Source organism: Phoxinus phoxinus, assembly GCF_949152265.1.
Source record: "Phoxinus phoxinus genome assembly, chromosome: 8".
Lineage (NCBI taxonomy): Eukaryota > Metazoa > Chordata > Actinopteri > Cypriniformes > Leuciscidae > Phoxinus > Phoxinus phoxinus.
Window position 1 is genome coordinate 13086090 of NC_136883.1, and position 16617 is coordinate 13102706.

The 16617-nt window shown below is 42.0% G+C and overlaps 1 long non-coding RNA gene across 1 annotated transcript in view; it reads right to left on the reverse strand.

The window, feature by feature from the left end:
* Nucleotides 1-14603, reverse strand: part of LOC307003440 — a 223595-nt gene extending 208992 nt beyond the window's left edge. Inside the window, exons 1-3 of the long non-coding RNA XR_013798705.1 lie at nt 13913-14603; nt 13218-13299; nt 12801-13017 (exon numbers count right to left, since the gene is read on the reverse strand). This is a non-coding gene — a long non-coding RNA (uncharacterized lncRNA). The remainder of the gene's footprint in view (nt 1-12800; nt 13018-13217; nt 13300-13912) is intronic.
* Nucleotides 14604-16617: the final 2014 nt, after the last annotated feature.

Genomic DNA, 16617 nt, shown 5'->3' on the forward strand with positions numbered 1-16617 from the left:
TTTAAAGTGTGACGTCCAGGCATATAGGCTAATGCCATCGGGACTACCGGGAGATTCCCTGTGGGCCGACGTGCTTTTTGGGCCGATACATCTCATACTTTCTTCTTTTTTCTTTTTTTTTTTCTTAATGGCCCATAAAACTCGTACATCGGCGGCCCATTCGTTTTGTTTTGTTTAGCTTTGCTTAATCGGCGGCGCTGGATAGTGCTGGTGTAATGCATTGGTCAAAAAAAGTCAGCGTTAGTGTTTTTTCTTACACCGCATGAAACACATAGATCAGCGGCCCATTGGTTATTTTCTTGATTGACACTGCTGCCCCAATCACATCTTTAATGTGAAGTAGAAAAAAATGTGTAATCAAGTGATGACTATTAATGCATGATGAACTGATGAACAGTAATGTAAATGCTAGATGTCCTAATACCTGTTGATACTACAACAATGCAAAGTATATGCTCTTAACCTTGCAGTTTTTCACATATCATGTAAGACTCAGTTTCTCCATTTCTTGCAGTTTTTCACATATCATGTAAGACTCAATTTCTCCATTTCTTTGCACAAAACTCTCCAGAAAGTGCCATTTAATGGTATATTAAAAAATAATAATAATAAAATCTCGGGTTGGGGGGGGGGGGGGCATACCCCCAGACCCCCCTAGGGAGAGCACCCCCTCATTAAAATTCCCAATTTAACCCCTGGTGATCTGTCTTATTGTCCTTCTTACTACTGCCTGCGCTTGCTTGTTCTGAATCAAATGTTGAAAGTTCTTTTAACTAGTTTAAATGCCTTATTTCTTTTTATCACTGCTTCCTTGCACTCATGGATGATGAGTGCAACCATGGTACTACTTTCTGCCTTGTTCTGCCTTTGCTTTTAGGAATTGATTCTATTGCCGCCAATATTATACCTTGTTTTAATTTACTGTCCAGTGTTTCTATATTCATCCCTTCATGAATTTGACTTAAATATCTATCACTTACATCAAAAAATGTCTCCCAATTAGCCTTCTCAAAGATCCATTTCCCCCCTGTGTGTTCTATGACCAGTGGTGTTGCCATATTTATCTTACACCAAACTGGATAATGATCACTCCCTATAGTTCTTTCATGATACACTGACCAATCACATACTGATGCCATGGAATTAGATACCAAAGTGAGATCTAGCACAGATTATTTTCCTGCATGTATATCTATCCTAGTGGTACTGTCATCATTTAAGCATACTACATTATTTTAATCAAGTAACTCTTCTATAACCTGACCATTTGTGTCTGTTCTATCTCTACCCCATAATGTGTTATGTCCATTAAAATCTCCACACCAAACAATATTACTACTATTCTGCCCTTCTATCTCTTCCAGCTTCTTTAATTCTATTTTTTTACATGGGTTATAATAATTCACAATCGTTACTTCTTTCCTTGCCCACATTTTCGCTACCTCATACTCTTTTTCTCTTCCTATCCCTAAAATCCTGTAAGGAATGCCCAGCTTTATAAAAGTGACACATCCCCGCCTGCCACCTCTATCCTATCTCGCCTCACAGTTACATACCCATGTAGAACAAAATCCAAGTTTGGTTTTAACCAGGATTCTTGGATACACACTATGTCTGGTTTTCTCCCCCTACTAACTATAAACTGTTTGAAGTCTTGACCATTAGCTATCAAGCTTCTCGCGTTCCACTGAATAATTAAATTTATTAGTATTAGAACTATCAACCCACACATGCTGTCTCTTGACTTGACTGTATACTAAGTTCATCATCATGTCCAAATGGTGCACTGCAGCTTTTACTATGACCTGAATCCGTTCAGTTTTAGATTTGATCTCATGTTGAATTTATCACTCCTGCAATGAATGTCACCAACTTCTTCTTCTCTACCCATGTCTTCTTCTCATCTTGCTGTTTTCTTCTCACCACTTGTTCTTTGCTACATCCTCCCTCCGTATGCTTCTTATCCTCTCCTGCCATCTTAACTGACTCAGCATATGATACTTTTTCCTTTGATCGAATTTGTTGCACCTCCACCTCTTGCTTCAACACCTCACATCCCCAATAGGCAACGCTGTGATTACCTCCATAGTTACTACATTCAAGTCTCTGGATGTTGTGGGGCTGTCTTGGCTGACACGTCTCTGCAGCATCGCGTGGCGGTCGGGGACTGTACCTCTGGGATGGCAGACTGTGGTGGTGGTCCTTCTTTTTAAGAAGGGGGACCGGAGGGTGTGTTCCAACTACAGGGGGATCACACTTCTCAGCCTCCCCGGGAAAGTCTTCGCCAGGGTACTGGAGAGGAGAATACGGCCGATAGTAGAACCTCGGATTCAGGAGGAACAGTGCGGTTTTCGTCCCGGCCATGGAACACTGGACCAGCTCTATACCCTCTCTAGGGTGCTGGAGGGTTCATGGGAGTTTGCCCATCCAATCCATATGTGCTTTGTGGATTTGGAGAAGGCATTCGACTGTGTCCGTCGAGGCGGCCTGTGGAGGGTGCTCCGGGAGTATGGGGTCCGGGGTCCTTTGCTAAGGGCTGTCCGGTCCCTATACGACCGGAGCAGGAGCTTGGTTCGCATTGCCAGCAGTATGTCAGACTTGTTCCCGGTGCATGTGGGACTTCGGCAGGGCTGCCCTTTGTCGCCGGTTCTGTTCATAATATTTATGGAAAGAATTTCTAGGCACAGCTAGGGGCCGGAGGGTGTCGGGTTCGGGGACCACACGATTTCGTCTCTGCTCTTTGCGGATGATGTTGTCGTGTTGGCCCCTTCAGACCAGGACCTTCAGCATGCACTGGGATGGTTTGCAGCCGAGTGTGAAGCGGCTGGGATGAGAATCAGCACCTTGAAATCCGAGGCCATAGTCCTCAGTCGGAAAAGGGTGGCTTGCTCACTTCAGGTTGGTGGAGAGTTCCTGCCTCAAGTGGAGGAGTTCAAGTATCTTGGGGTCTTCTTCACGAGTGAGGGAAGGATGGAACGGGAGATTGACAGATGGATCGGTGCAGCTTCCGTAGTAATGCGGTCGATGTACCGGTCTGTCGTGGTGAAGAAAGAGCTAAGCCGCAAGGCGAAGCTCTCGATTTACCGGTCAATCTACGTTCCTACTCTCACCTATGGTCATGAGCTTTGGGTCATGACCAAAAGGACAAGATCCCGGATACAGGCGGCCGAAATGAGCTTTCTCCGCAGGGTGGCTGGGCGATCCCTCAAAGATAGGGTGAGGAGCTCGGTCACTCGGGAGGAGCTCAGAGTAGAGTCGCTGCTCCTCCACATCGAGAGGGGTCAGCTGAGGTGGCTCGGGCGTCTGTTCCGGATGCCTCCTGAACGCCTCCCTGGGAAGGTGTTCCAGGCGCGTCCCACCGGGAGGAGACCCCGGGGAAGACCTAGGACACGCTGGAGAGACTATGTCTTCCGGCTGGCCTGGGAACGCCTTGGTGTCCCCCCGGAAGAGCTGGAGGAAGTGTCTAGGGAGAGGGAAGTCTGGGCATCTCTGCTTAGACTGCTGCCCCCGCTACCCGGCCCCGGATAAGCGGAAGAAGATGGTTACTACATTTGGGTCTCACTCCCTCTCCACACTTTCCATATTCATGATCCCCTCCACATCTAGCAAATTTCCTCTTTCCTATTCATACTTTGGCTACATGTCCAAACTCCTGGCATTTGAAACATTTTGGTATGTATTCCCTTACATTATATCTCACAAAGCCACAATAAACCTCCTTTGGAATCTCCTTTTTTCCAAACTCTATCAAAACAGTTTCAGTCTCAGTTTTCTCTATTCCTCTTGGCATTCTTTTCACACTCTTAACTGATCCTTCCCTCACTTTCAGGTTCTCCATTAGCTCCATCATACTGACATTTAGAGGAACTCCAGATATCACCCCTTTACTACCATTGATTCTTTGTTATCCAACTCTTACAACCTTAGACACTTTGATTTTTCCAATGATAGTCATCTTCTTTGCTTTCACCACCTGTTCTTCACTACTACACTCTATTAGCAAGTTTCCATCTCCTAATACTTTTGCATGATTTACTTTGCATGACCCCCACTTTCCCTCAAACTATTTTTGTTAACTTCAATGGATCAATTTTCTTTACTCCCCCTCCCACTCAAATCTTAACACTACTTTAAGCATTCCTGCCTTTGGAATCTTCTTCTCACTTTATCCTCCTTCACTTTCTGCTTCGCTTAAACTAGCTGTATTTTTCTTTCTCTTAAACCTACTTGCATTCTTGTTCTCTCTCTCATCTTCTAACCGTATACATACTGGGAACTATATTCTCAGAAGGCGAAGCACTTCTACTTCTGCGGAGGGATTTGCTCGCAGCCCCTGAGAAGCCCTGTGGTGAGAAACAGAGAGGTCGCCTTCTGAGAATATAGTTCCCAGTATGTATACGGTTAGAAGATGGCTGTGTCTCATGTGACCTTGTTATTTGTACACGCTGTGACTATACAAATCACAACATGTACAGTAAATAGGAAAATGTTGCCGTTATTTTGTCACTTATTGGAAGCAGTATGCTAGCTAGAGCCATTTACCTCCAGTCTTTGTGCTAAGCTAGGCTAGCGGTGTGTGCGTCAGACAGAGTTATGGCACGCACGGAGATGAAGAGGTTACAGTATGTATGGACTTATCTAACTCTGGGGGATATGGTGAATAAGCTAAAGTCCCAAAAGGTTGGCGTGTTCTTTTAACGCTTCTGACAAACTTTATTTGTCATAACTTGTATTGTATTTCACAAACAAAACAACATCAGTGCAGCTGCTCACTCCTCTGTCGTCGCTCTCCCAACGGCCCTTTGAAAAGAGAAAATAAACGATCATTATGTCACTTTTTTAATTTTCTTTCACAGTTCAAACAGATGTGTCAGGTTAGCCTTTTGGTGTCCCACATGTTTGCAAACCTGTCCTGAAACTGCACATATTGGCTGCACAAAATGTACATTTTGACCAACTTTTACCACTTTTAAAGTAATTTCTAAAATTAGTATTGTAGTAATTAAATATTCACTTTGTTGTGACCAGTGCTCTCTCTCCTTTGTTGTAGATCATTAAACCGTTATGCTGCCTCATAAGTCTGTCCGAAATCAGTTTCGTGAGGCACCTTAGTGTGTAAACACTGCTTGCTAAGTCATTGCTTGATAGATGAGGGAGACATACAAAGTCTGCATCTGAAAACTTAGGCAGCTGACTCATTGCCTCGCTGCCTAAATGTTCGGAGGCAGACTTTGTATGTCTCCCTCATTTAATACACCGGATTCATCACATTAGCTCATTAGTAGAAATTGCAAGATTTGAAGTGGGTGTGCAGTCACAAGCTTGGAACTCCCTTCCTGTAGAAGTTTGCAATAGTAGAAGTCTTCTGGTTTTTAAATGTCGCCTTAAAACGTATTTGTTTAGGCAGGCTTTTATGTGATTTTTTGTGTGATCTTTATGTGATTTTAATGTCTGTTGCTGTACTGGCTTTATTATTTAATGCTATTGTTTTTATGGATTTTGTAAGGTGTAGAGTGCCATGAAAGGCGCCTATGAATAAAATGTATTATTATTAATGTTAACCTGATAAATGTGCGCTATTATTACAGTTTAAGTAGACTAAGACTTTAGACTGTTGAAAAGCACTGAATAATTGTTATTAATCTAGATAGATTTGTACTTGTTTTGAGAAAATACCCCTATATAGTATGTATAACCGTACCCTTAATTTCTTTTTTTTCTAATTATTATTATTATTATTAATAATATTTTATAATATTTGTTTCATCATTAATTAATAACTACAAAGGAACAAATGAGTAATACACTATTAACATTCTACTAACTACTATTAACTAACAAGGAACTCTGTTCATTTTTAACTAATCAATAACTGCTATTTTTTTCATACCTCCCAGAGAACTACTATATACAGGTTCATAATTGATGTTTTAATTTTAAAGATCATTGTAACCTAGTAATGACTCATCAGAAGGAATTAGTAATTAGTTGGAACAGTATTCTAAAATGTAACTATTGGGTATCTTTTGTGCATTTGTTATCTGAGTTAGCACTACATAAAGAAAGGAAAAAAGAGCACAGGAATCCGAGGTGTGCGGAGATGGTGTTCTTCTAAAATCTCATAATTCAGTGGAAACTAGTAGTTGTTCTGTGACGAAATAGACATTTATTAAAGATGTATTTAAAATGAAACATTTGAGAATGCAAATATTTAATTGAATGTGCACACTTTTAGAATAAAAGCTAAAATGATCGCTGTATGGCACTGTTCTGTGATCACAAAATAAAAGGGAGCAGACACAATTAAACAGGCATGTCTCGTTATTACATTCGGAATATTAATGCTTTCATTTTGGGTATTTGATGTGCACATATACAAATTAAGAAATTGCTGCCTTTGTGGGATTTATATCGTAAAATAGTGGTACAATTTTAAAGCTGGATTCTCAACTCCAATCAATTTGTTATAATAGGCCTACACAGTTTGTGTATTAACGAGAAAATAAGAATGTTACTATAGCATACAGATTGCATTTGGTCATGGTGCCAAAAATAACGGAAAATATGGCGCGATCTGAGGGAACTCGAAATTCGAATTGAAATTCTAACGTGACAAGAAGCTTTTGGTTATGTATGAAAAATCATGATTTTTTCATGAAAATCATGAAAATCAAAGCATGATTTTCAAATCTACAACATGAAAGCACATGGCTGATGTAAACACAAACCGTGTGCTACACAAAACACAACACACATAGACAGAAGAGCGTACGGCCCGAGCGAACTCGAAACCGCACACTCACACGACAAGACAGAGCGCACGAGAATGAGCGTAAGCTCATCCTGTACGCTCACAACAGAAAACAAACACGTGGAGCATGAATGTCCGAATCCCGACAGAACCAAAAACAAACTAGACCGACGTGCCGGGATCCGAACACCATTCCCCGCACACATCAGACAAAGACGAGACAAAACCAGGAGAGTCAGAGCTCTGTCACAAAACCAAGTAATTAACTAGACAGAAATGACAGAACCCTGACAGGTGGTCCCTGTTCATACCTCCCCGGGGGTCGGCTTCATCTTCATGATTTTTCCATCTAAAAAAAAAAAATCTAAATTACGCCATATGCTTTCATTGACAAATGCGGAACAATTAGTTAATGCGTTCATGACCTCAAGGCTAGATTATTGTAATGCTCTACTGGGTGGTTGCCCTGCACGCTTAACAAAAAAAATACTGCTAGTTCAAAACGCAGCAGCTCGAGTTCTTACCAGAACCAGGAAGTATGACCATATTAGCCACATTCTGTCAACACTGCATTGGCTGCCTATTAAACATCGTATGAATTTTTAAATATTGCTGATTACTTACAAAGCACTAAATGGTTTAGCTCCGCAGTACTTGAGCGAGCTCTTAACGCATTATAGTCCTTCACGTCTATTGCGATCTCAAAATTCCGGCCAGTTAATAATACCTAGAATATCAAAATCGACTGCTGGCGGTAGATCCTTTTCCTATTTAGCACCAAAACTTTGGAACAGTCTTCCTACCATTGTCCGGGAAGCAGACACACTCTGTCAGTTCAAAGCTAGATTAAAGACACATCTCTTTGACCTAGCATTCACATAATGCATTATAGACTTCTATAACTCAATGTTAGGCTGCATAGATTAGGTCAGCTGGAACTGGGAACACTTCCCTTAAATCCTGATGTACTCGTTACATCATAAGAAGAATGGCATCTACGCTAATTTTAGTGTCTTTGTTTATCCCGAGGTTTTCCCGCAGCCTGCCGGATCCAGGCCGTATCCAGATCTGACAAAGGACCTTCGCCTGGACCCGATGACAACGCAGTGCTGAAGTACCAACTAGCCTCTCCCTATGGAGAGTATCAAATTCTGTATCAAATTTATAGGCAGGACAGGTAGTTTAAGGCTTGGTTTGTAGAGAATTACAAACATGCGCACATATATTCAAACGTACATAACTATAGAATGAATTCTTGATGCGCATGTCACGGGGTGACAAATAATCCCCGGAACTGATTCCACCAGAGAAGTGTTCCCGCCGGGGCACCACAGTGTAACATTGTCCCCGGGCCGGTGTGTGTGTCTATTGTCATGACAACTAAACGGCAGATTGGCAACAGGTGTGGGGACTTCACTTTGAGTGCCTGATTGAGGTGGTGCCAGTAGCCGCGTTTCCATTACAGATTTGCGCAAATGTTTTGCGCTATTATCTAAATATCGATAAAAAACTATTGCGAAATGACGGCGTTTCCATTAACCGATGTTATGCGACTAAAACGTCCTTTTTTCTCTCGCGATAAGTCATTCCAAAAATCACGGCAGCGGACGTTGGTTTATATAATTTCACAGCCACCGCATTAGACATTATTATTATTAATGGAAGGAGACGTAGGCTACGTGTTATCCAAGCATTAATGGCAGGGAAAGACCCTTATATTCCAAACGTTATATAAGGAGTTTCTGGGTGTTTCACCCTCATTTCTGCTCTGAGGTTTTGATTGTGGCATTTCTTTGAAGTTTAGAATCCAGTATTCCTATAGGTTAATTATTGTTTGTTTTATGAATTTAATAAAGAACTCTGTCTCCTATTCCAAACGATCCATGTAGGCTACTTTTGTGTCCATTCGTTTTTTCCTTTTTAAACCCGTAATTGAAAAACGAAAAATAAACGGTTGTCTTTTTAAAACGCAAAGTTGAACACCACAATTTTAATTTGAACTGGCTACACACACTGCTGCGCCAAAAAGTAAATATCGACGAATTTTCAGATGTTTGTTTAATGACTTTTTTCCCCTTTATTAAACATGTAAAATATTCACAAATTAATATGGAAAACATGTTGATTTTACTGGTTTTCTAAGGCCAAATTAGAACCTGGAATTGACATTTTCCCGCAGTGCTGAATAAGAAGAGCCATTAATATTATTAAACTATTGTTTTCTAACTCGGCTAAAAACATCTCCGCTGTTAAGCAGATGCGCTTTTAGAGAGAAATGCACCTTTCATACGGATTACTTAATCAGAACAAAATGTATAGCTTTCGATTCGAATTTGTTCGTTTTAAAGTGGTCATTTCAAGCTTTAGCTACATGCTAGGCTATATGTTTCAGTTCTCACGCTCCAGTTCAGGGAGATCATGAAAACGCGCCTGATTGTTTTATTTTATTTTACAAAAGCACAACATTTTCTTGTTATTGTTTACACAAATAAAACTAGTTACAAATAATGTATTATTATTTTCTGTATGACCAGAAATTATAGAGTAGGCTATATTAAGTTGTTTCACTGTTAATAGGAAAATGCAAGTGTTCACGCCCGCGCCTCCGTGCCATGTAGTGCGTGCTCCACACTCCACACAAACCCTTAGATATGCGTCAAAATATTGTGTTTATTTGTGATAATCTCAGCTCTGTATTATTATTGTCTAACCCGTATTATGAATGACATTTGACGAATTGCTTTGTTCCTTTTTTGGATAAAAGCCTCATCTAAATATGTAGCCTAGTAAATGTTATAATGATGATAATTATTATTATTTGCGTACACGGACCCCAAACACACCGCGTCTTCTAAGTCAGGTGACTGTAAATGCGCAAAAACTGTTTCCATTGCAGTTTTGCGAAATACTCCTTTTTCGAATTGGCTGAAAAACCTCCTCATGCGAGCGTAAAAACTTTTTTGCGATAAACGAGAGTTTTTGCGAAATTGACGTGTTTCCATTGAGCGTATTTTCAATTCGCAATTTCAATTTGCGCAATTTGAAGGGTAATGGAAACGCGGCTAGTGTTTGGAGAGGATAAAACACAAGGGGAAGAGAAGGCTAGGTGTTCTCTCTCCGTGTTGGGCTTGTTGCTTCTTTGTCTTCCCCCGTCGATCTGGTGTGGTTCTCTCCCGTTGGGAAATGTTTGTAGAGTGTTGCAGCTGAAGGATCATCGTGAAAGAAGAGGAGTGTTGCTTGTGGGACCCGAGGGCAGTTTTGAAGAGTGGAATTCGTCGCCTGGACTGGAAAAGAGTGAGATGAGTGATTGACAAATTGAATCTCATAAACGCATGTTTTCTACACTAAATTGGATACTGGTTTGGAGTGCTCGGATCACGTTGTATACATCGCACTGAGTGAAATATACTGATTCCTTGTCGATCTCTTGCCTCCTCCTTGGCCATTGGAAACGGCGAAGCGAAGCCCGCTTGTAGTGGTGAAGAAATTATTCACAACATCTGTCCCAACTCTGACGATCATCGGCTCTTCAGATCGAGACCTCTGGGTGAGTGTTGGCCTTATTTTGCACTTGAAGAGTGGATTTGTAGTGCTGGAATTGACGTTTCCCATCACGTTGCATGTTTGGAGTTGGACTGTCGTGTGTGTGTGGAAGATTTATCTTTTATCGCCGTGCACTCCCCATGTGTCATGCTGGTCTACCGTTCATCATAAGAGCCTAGTAAGATCGATTGTAGTCACCTGTTGGATGTCAGAAGGAAAAGACCCCGTGTGCACACTACACATGAGAACTGTTTATCTCTGCTTGAAGTTTTATGCTGTCTGTTCCAGTGAAGGCCCGCTGAGCTTGTGACTCTGTCCCGGCAGCACACGTGAGAACTGTTTACCTCTGCTTGAAGTTTTTATGCTGTCTGTTCCAGTGAAAGCCCCGCTCAGCTTGCGACTCTGTCCCCTGCAGCACACGTGAGAACGGTTTACCTCTGCTTGAAGTGTTATGCTGTCTGCCCCAGTGAAGGCCCCGCTCAGCTTGTGACTCTGTCTCCTGCCACCCATGTGAGAGCTGTTCACCTCCATTTGAAGTATTGATTCCGTCTGTTCCAGTGAAGGCCCGCTCAGCTGGTGACTCTGTCCCTGCAGCACACGTGAGAACGGTTTACCTCTGCTTTAAGTGTTATGCTATCTGCCCCAGCGAAAGCCCCGCTCAGCTTGCGACTTGAGTCTGTTGCAGCCCTGAAACCCACCTGTATGGTGTGAAGTGCCCGCCCTTTACAACCCACGTGAGAACCGTACATCTCTGCTGGAGGTTCTGATCCGGCCTGTTCAAAAAGAGTTCTGCTCCGCCGACGACCCTGAGGTTGCTGTGGCCCGGAGGCCCTTGTGTGGTGTTCGTCCTTTACCACTGTGAGTCTGGCACCAGCGCCAGAAGGAAGTGAGCTCCGACCGTCTACTCACCTGGGATACCCACCTGTTCGTCACTCACCACTGTGAGACTGGCACCAGCGCCAGAAGGAAGTGAGCCCCGACCGTCTACTCCCCTGGGATACCCACCTGTTCGTCACTCACCACTGTGAGTCTGGCACCAGCGCCAGAAGGAAGTGAGCTCCAACCGTCTACTCACCTGGGATACCCACCGGTTCGTCACTCACTACTGTGAGTCTGGCATCAGCGCTAGAAGGAAGTGAGCCCTGTCCTACCTACTCACCTGCGATACCTACCTGTCCATAACTTACCACGGTGTTGCCTTGGATTTCTGGGAAGAGGAAGGAAGAGGATTTTAGATAGGATTTTCAAATTGCTTTTAGACATTAAATAAAGTTGTTATTCTTCTATTCCTGTCTCCTGCCTCCTCCTTTGACGCGCTCCTCAGGGTGATCCTGGTCCAGGGGTGGGTGCAGTCTGGCTTGGCCCACCTCGACCTGTGACACGCACATGAGTGCCATCAGTGTTTATCACAGGTTCGCGTTTAAAGTCTGTGTAGAGAGAACGGTGTCGTCTTAGCGGACTCTAATTTAACCCTCAGGGGTCTGAGGGGTTTTTGGGGCCCTTGAGAGGTTTTGACATGCCCTGACATTTGTGCTTATTTCAGCTACTTACAACATACCTTTGGCCAACACATAATTATGCTGTATTGCAGCACAAACTCTGCTACAATAATATGTGAGCAAAATGGAAGTTACATGTTTGCATTTTATAGAAAAAAAATATTATGCGTGGTTAGTAAGTTTTGGGAAAAAATGTGTCACTACAATGAGCTCATATAACTCATACTGAATAGTTTGGCACAAGACTTTTGAGTTACCATTCTTGTAGGCTAGAATGTTTACTACAAAATGATGTGAAAATCATTCTGATCACTCTTTCACAAAACAACAATATAATGATTTAAACTTTGCAAGTCAGTTTTTGTGCCAGTACTGCTTTATGCGTAGGGGTGTTGATGGCCATGAATATGAATGAGGGGAGACAATAGACACTCCCCCAATGGCTAATGCCCCCATCAAGTGCTGTGAGGCAGAGAGGAGAATCTGAGAATGAGAGGACATTCAAAGGTTTTGTATTCAATCTGTTTTTATTGTAATTCCTCTATGTGGAGGAACTAAATGTTGTGCCTCACAAGACCACAGTGCTACCGTACATATATAAACATATAGTACCAGTCAAACGTTTGGACACATTACCATTTTTAATATTTTTAATATTTTTGGAAGATGGCTGCATTTATTTGATCAAAAATACAGAAACAACAGTAATATTGTGTTATATTATTACAATTTAAAATAATGATTTTCTATTTTAATAGACTTTAAAATATAATTTATTTCTTTGATCAAAGCTGAATTTTCAGCATCCTTACTCCAGTCTTCAGTGTCACATGATCCTTCAGAAATCATTCTAATATCATGATTTGATAATCAGGTATTATCAATGTTGGAAACCGTTGTGCTGCTTAATATTTTTTTATAACCTGTGATATTTTTTTCAGGATTCACTGATTAAAAAGAAAAGCATTTATTCAAAATAGAAATCTTTCCTAACAATATAACTTAACACATCCTTTAAAAAAGAGAAAGAAAGGTAGTGTACTGTTACAAACAGACTCATGGGCGAATGTGAGTAAACAGAGGTCACTTGCGGTCCAGTTTCCCGGGCAGGAATCACGCAGTCTGTGCAACCATGTCAACATCAGTCTCTGTTTTCCATGACAGGGTGGACTTGGACCTGTTGCTTGTTTGCCTGTTGGTGCTTGGACATGTTCATTGTCACATCTGTTGATAACACAATCAAAGAAACTGTATTATTATCGCTATCAATCACTATGGCCATGGATTAAGAAAAAGACAACCGATTTTGTAATTTCACACAAGAATAGGTAGGCCCTAGCTACTTGTATATTATGACGAGTATATTATGTATATTGTAAACACAATTACATTTCATCAGTAAAATATTACGTCTGTGCACTTACCATCATTCTCGATTGAGAACTGAACGACACCTGCGTGTCCCTCTGCCGTGCTGCAGAAGGAGAGCGTGATGCAAACACATTCCTAAAAAAATAAAAACAACTGTGTTAGCATACATTATCCAAAGATGGGCGATTAATGGGTATGGACGCACAATGCATGTAGTCTATATATCTGTTGATGGGCCATAGGACGGAGAAATATCTATTTATGGGCCATAGATCGCGCTGTTGATGGCCATTATCTGCGCACGCATTTACAGCATTTCAAACATTTACACCTGCATTCACAATCATCTGTGGCAATATTTTAGCGTGTGTCATAGGCTAACCAAAACCGAACATTTATATATAAAAATATAATGTCTAGTATTTAGACAGTATCACATTTTACCGGAGGCTGAAATATATTTGCACGAAATCATATTTACACCTAAGCAGATATTCGCTAAAGTCAGTATTTTTAGCATGATAATCAGTGTCATAAGCTAATCAAAACGGATTGAAATATAATACAAATATGTTTAGAGAGTAATATCACATTGAAACACGACCATATACGAATGTTAGGGATATTGTAAGGCAATCTTTCCTGTAAGATGTCAAAAGCTAACCAAAACTAAGCAAAATATAGTCTGAAAATTCACATGAGTTCTATATAATCAGAAAAAGAATTATATAAACACTAAACAACTTACTCAAACTTGTATCCTCTGTGGGATCAATTCGCTCTTGAAAATGCAGCCGTTCTCCGTCTGAGATGCAACCGTTTCTCTGAGGAAAAGGTGAATTCTTCCTCGCTGTCCATAATCATCTGGAGGACGACTTTACCGGAGAAGCGTGCCATCCTCAAAACGCGATGAACTATCCGTGAATCTGACGAGAAACTGCGTGTTTTCATCTTGGCAATGATCGGAGGGCGTGTGCGATGCGCATAGATCACCTCAACTATTAGCATGTGAATAGCGCCAGGGGGCGTGGCGGCATCAGCTCATTAAAAATAATGAAGAGAGAACGAAAAACTGCGCCTCTCCTTGGTTTCAAACGGATTACATAAACTAAGAATATGTGTTTTTTAATATAAATTACTTCATTTAAAAGAAGAGAATTCTAGCTTCATTAAGACATATCTCTCGTTCCTGAGTGACAAGTATTCGCTGAGTTACAGTTCATTTTCGGACGCGTTTCAGAATGGACTTCCCTGACAGAGAGAAGGCAGAACTCGCATCATGTTTATTTTTCTTTATTTGGCGAAAGACACAACACTTTGTTTTTATTGTGAGTATACACAAAAAAAATAGAAACTTAACTGGATCGAATGATGTAAAACACTTAAATGTAAGATCAAAACCAACAAAGTATTTTGAATCTCTTTTGCACTGATAAGAAAAAAAGCGACCAGATCACGCCGGCGTGATTGCCGACCCCAGGGGGTTAATAACAAATTATCCTTTCGACGGAAGTGAATCAATCAAAACTAACTTTAGCTGGAAAATAGCATTATTCAAGAACCGTTATAAAGCCAAAACAATCTGTTACCTTAAATTATACGTTTATCTCTGTAAAGAAGCTTTGAAACAATCGACATTGTTAAAAGCGCTATATAAATGAAGATGACTTGACTTGACTTCAGGCAGGATATGCAGAGTCCGCTGCCCTCCGAATGTGACAGGGCCTGCACCTAAGAACTTTACCATCCAATTTCTTTGTTTTCAAAATAGAGTTTGTGGAATAGAGAAGCAGGAGTGTGTGGTCACGAGGGTCAGATTTCTCTCCTTGAACAGATTGCCTGAGGTCTGACCAGCCCTCTCAGCTGCATGTACTATTTTAATATCCCATCCTGAACACCTGTGGCTGCCATATTCTTCATTCATGTTGTGTCACACACACACGCGCGCGCGCCCGCAACTGCACATTTGCTGTGGGATAGACAATACAAAGTCTATTATTGAGGAATATGACAGGGGGAACTACACTACTGTATTAACATGAATTAAGGAGTATTTAAAGTTGATTTTGCAGCATTGTGAAAAAAATCCACCAAAATTAACCAACACATTTGTTGACCCCCAGAAATCTATCATGTATCTCTTCATTATTTCACTGTAAGAATTAGTAGAACTGTAAAAAGAGATCCATTGGAAGCAAGCTTATTGAGAACCCAAGTGCAGTTTATTACGAACATAACAAGATCAAAACATAAAATAAAAGTGTCACAGGTCGAGGTGGGCCAAGCCAGACTGCACCCACCCCTAGACCAGGATCACCCTGAGGAGCGTGTCAAAGGAGGAGGCAGGAGACAGGAATAAAAAGAATGACAGGCTTTATTAAATATAAAAACAATTTGAAAATCCTAATCTAAAATTCCTCTTCCTTCCTCTTCCCAGGAATCCAAGGCAAGTGGGGGTCAGGCTCACTTCCTTCTGGCGCTGGTGCCAACTCACAGTGGTAGGTACTGCACGGGTGGGTATCGCAGGTAAGTAAATGAGTCAGGCTTACTTCCTTCTGGCGCTGGTGCCAACTCACTGAACAGGTGAGTATCACAGGTGAGTATCGCAGGTGAGTAGGTGGATCAGGGCTCACAGGAGTTGTAAGGGCGGGCACTTCGCACCATACAGGTGGGTTTCAGGGCTACAGCAGACTCAAGTCGCAAGCGGAGCGGGGCTTTGGCTGGCCCAGACAGAATCAACGCTTCAAATAGAGGTGAATAGCTCTCACATGGGTGGCAGGAGACAGAGTCAATAGCTGAACAGGGCTTTCACTGGGACAGACAGCATTCAAACTTCAAGCAGAGGTAAACAGTTCTCACGTGTGTTGCAGGGGACAAAGTCACAAGCTGAGCGGGCGTTCACTGGAACAGACGGAGTCAACACTTCAAATAGAGGTGAACAGCTCTCACGTTGGTGGCAGGAGACAGAGTCATAAGCGGAGCAGGGCTTTCACTGGGGCAGACAGCACACAGACTTCAAGCAGAGGTAAACAGTTCTCACGTGTGTTGCAGGGGACAAAGTCACAAGCTGAGCGACGTTCGCTGGAACAGACGGAATCAACACTTCAAAATAGAGGTGAGCAGCTCTCACATTGGTGGCAGGAGACAAAGTCATAAGCTGAGCCGGGCTCTCACTGGGACAGGCAGCATAAACTTCAAACAGAGGTAAACAGTTCTCACGTGTGTGGCAGGGGACAAAGTCACAAGCTGAGCGACGTTCGCTGGAACAGACGGAATCAACACTTCAAATAGAGGTGAACAGTTCTCACATGGGTGGCAGGAGACAAAGTCATAAGCTGAGCAGGGTTCTCACTGGGACAGACAGCATACAAACTTCAAGCAGAGGTAACCAGTTCTCACGTGTAGTGTGCACACGGGGGCTTTTCCTTCTGACATCCAACAGGTGACTGCAAT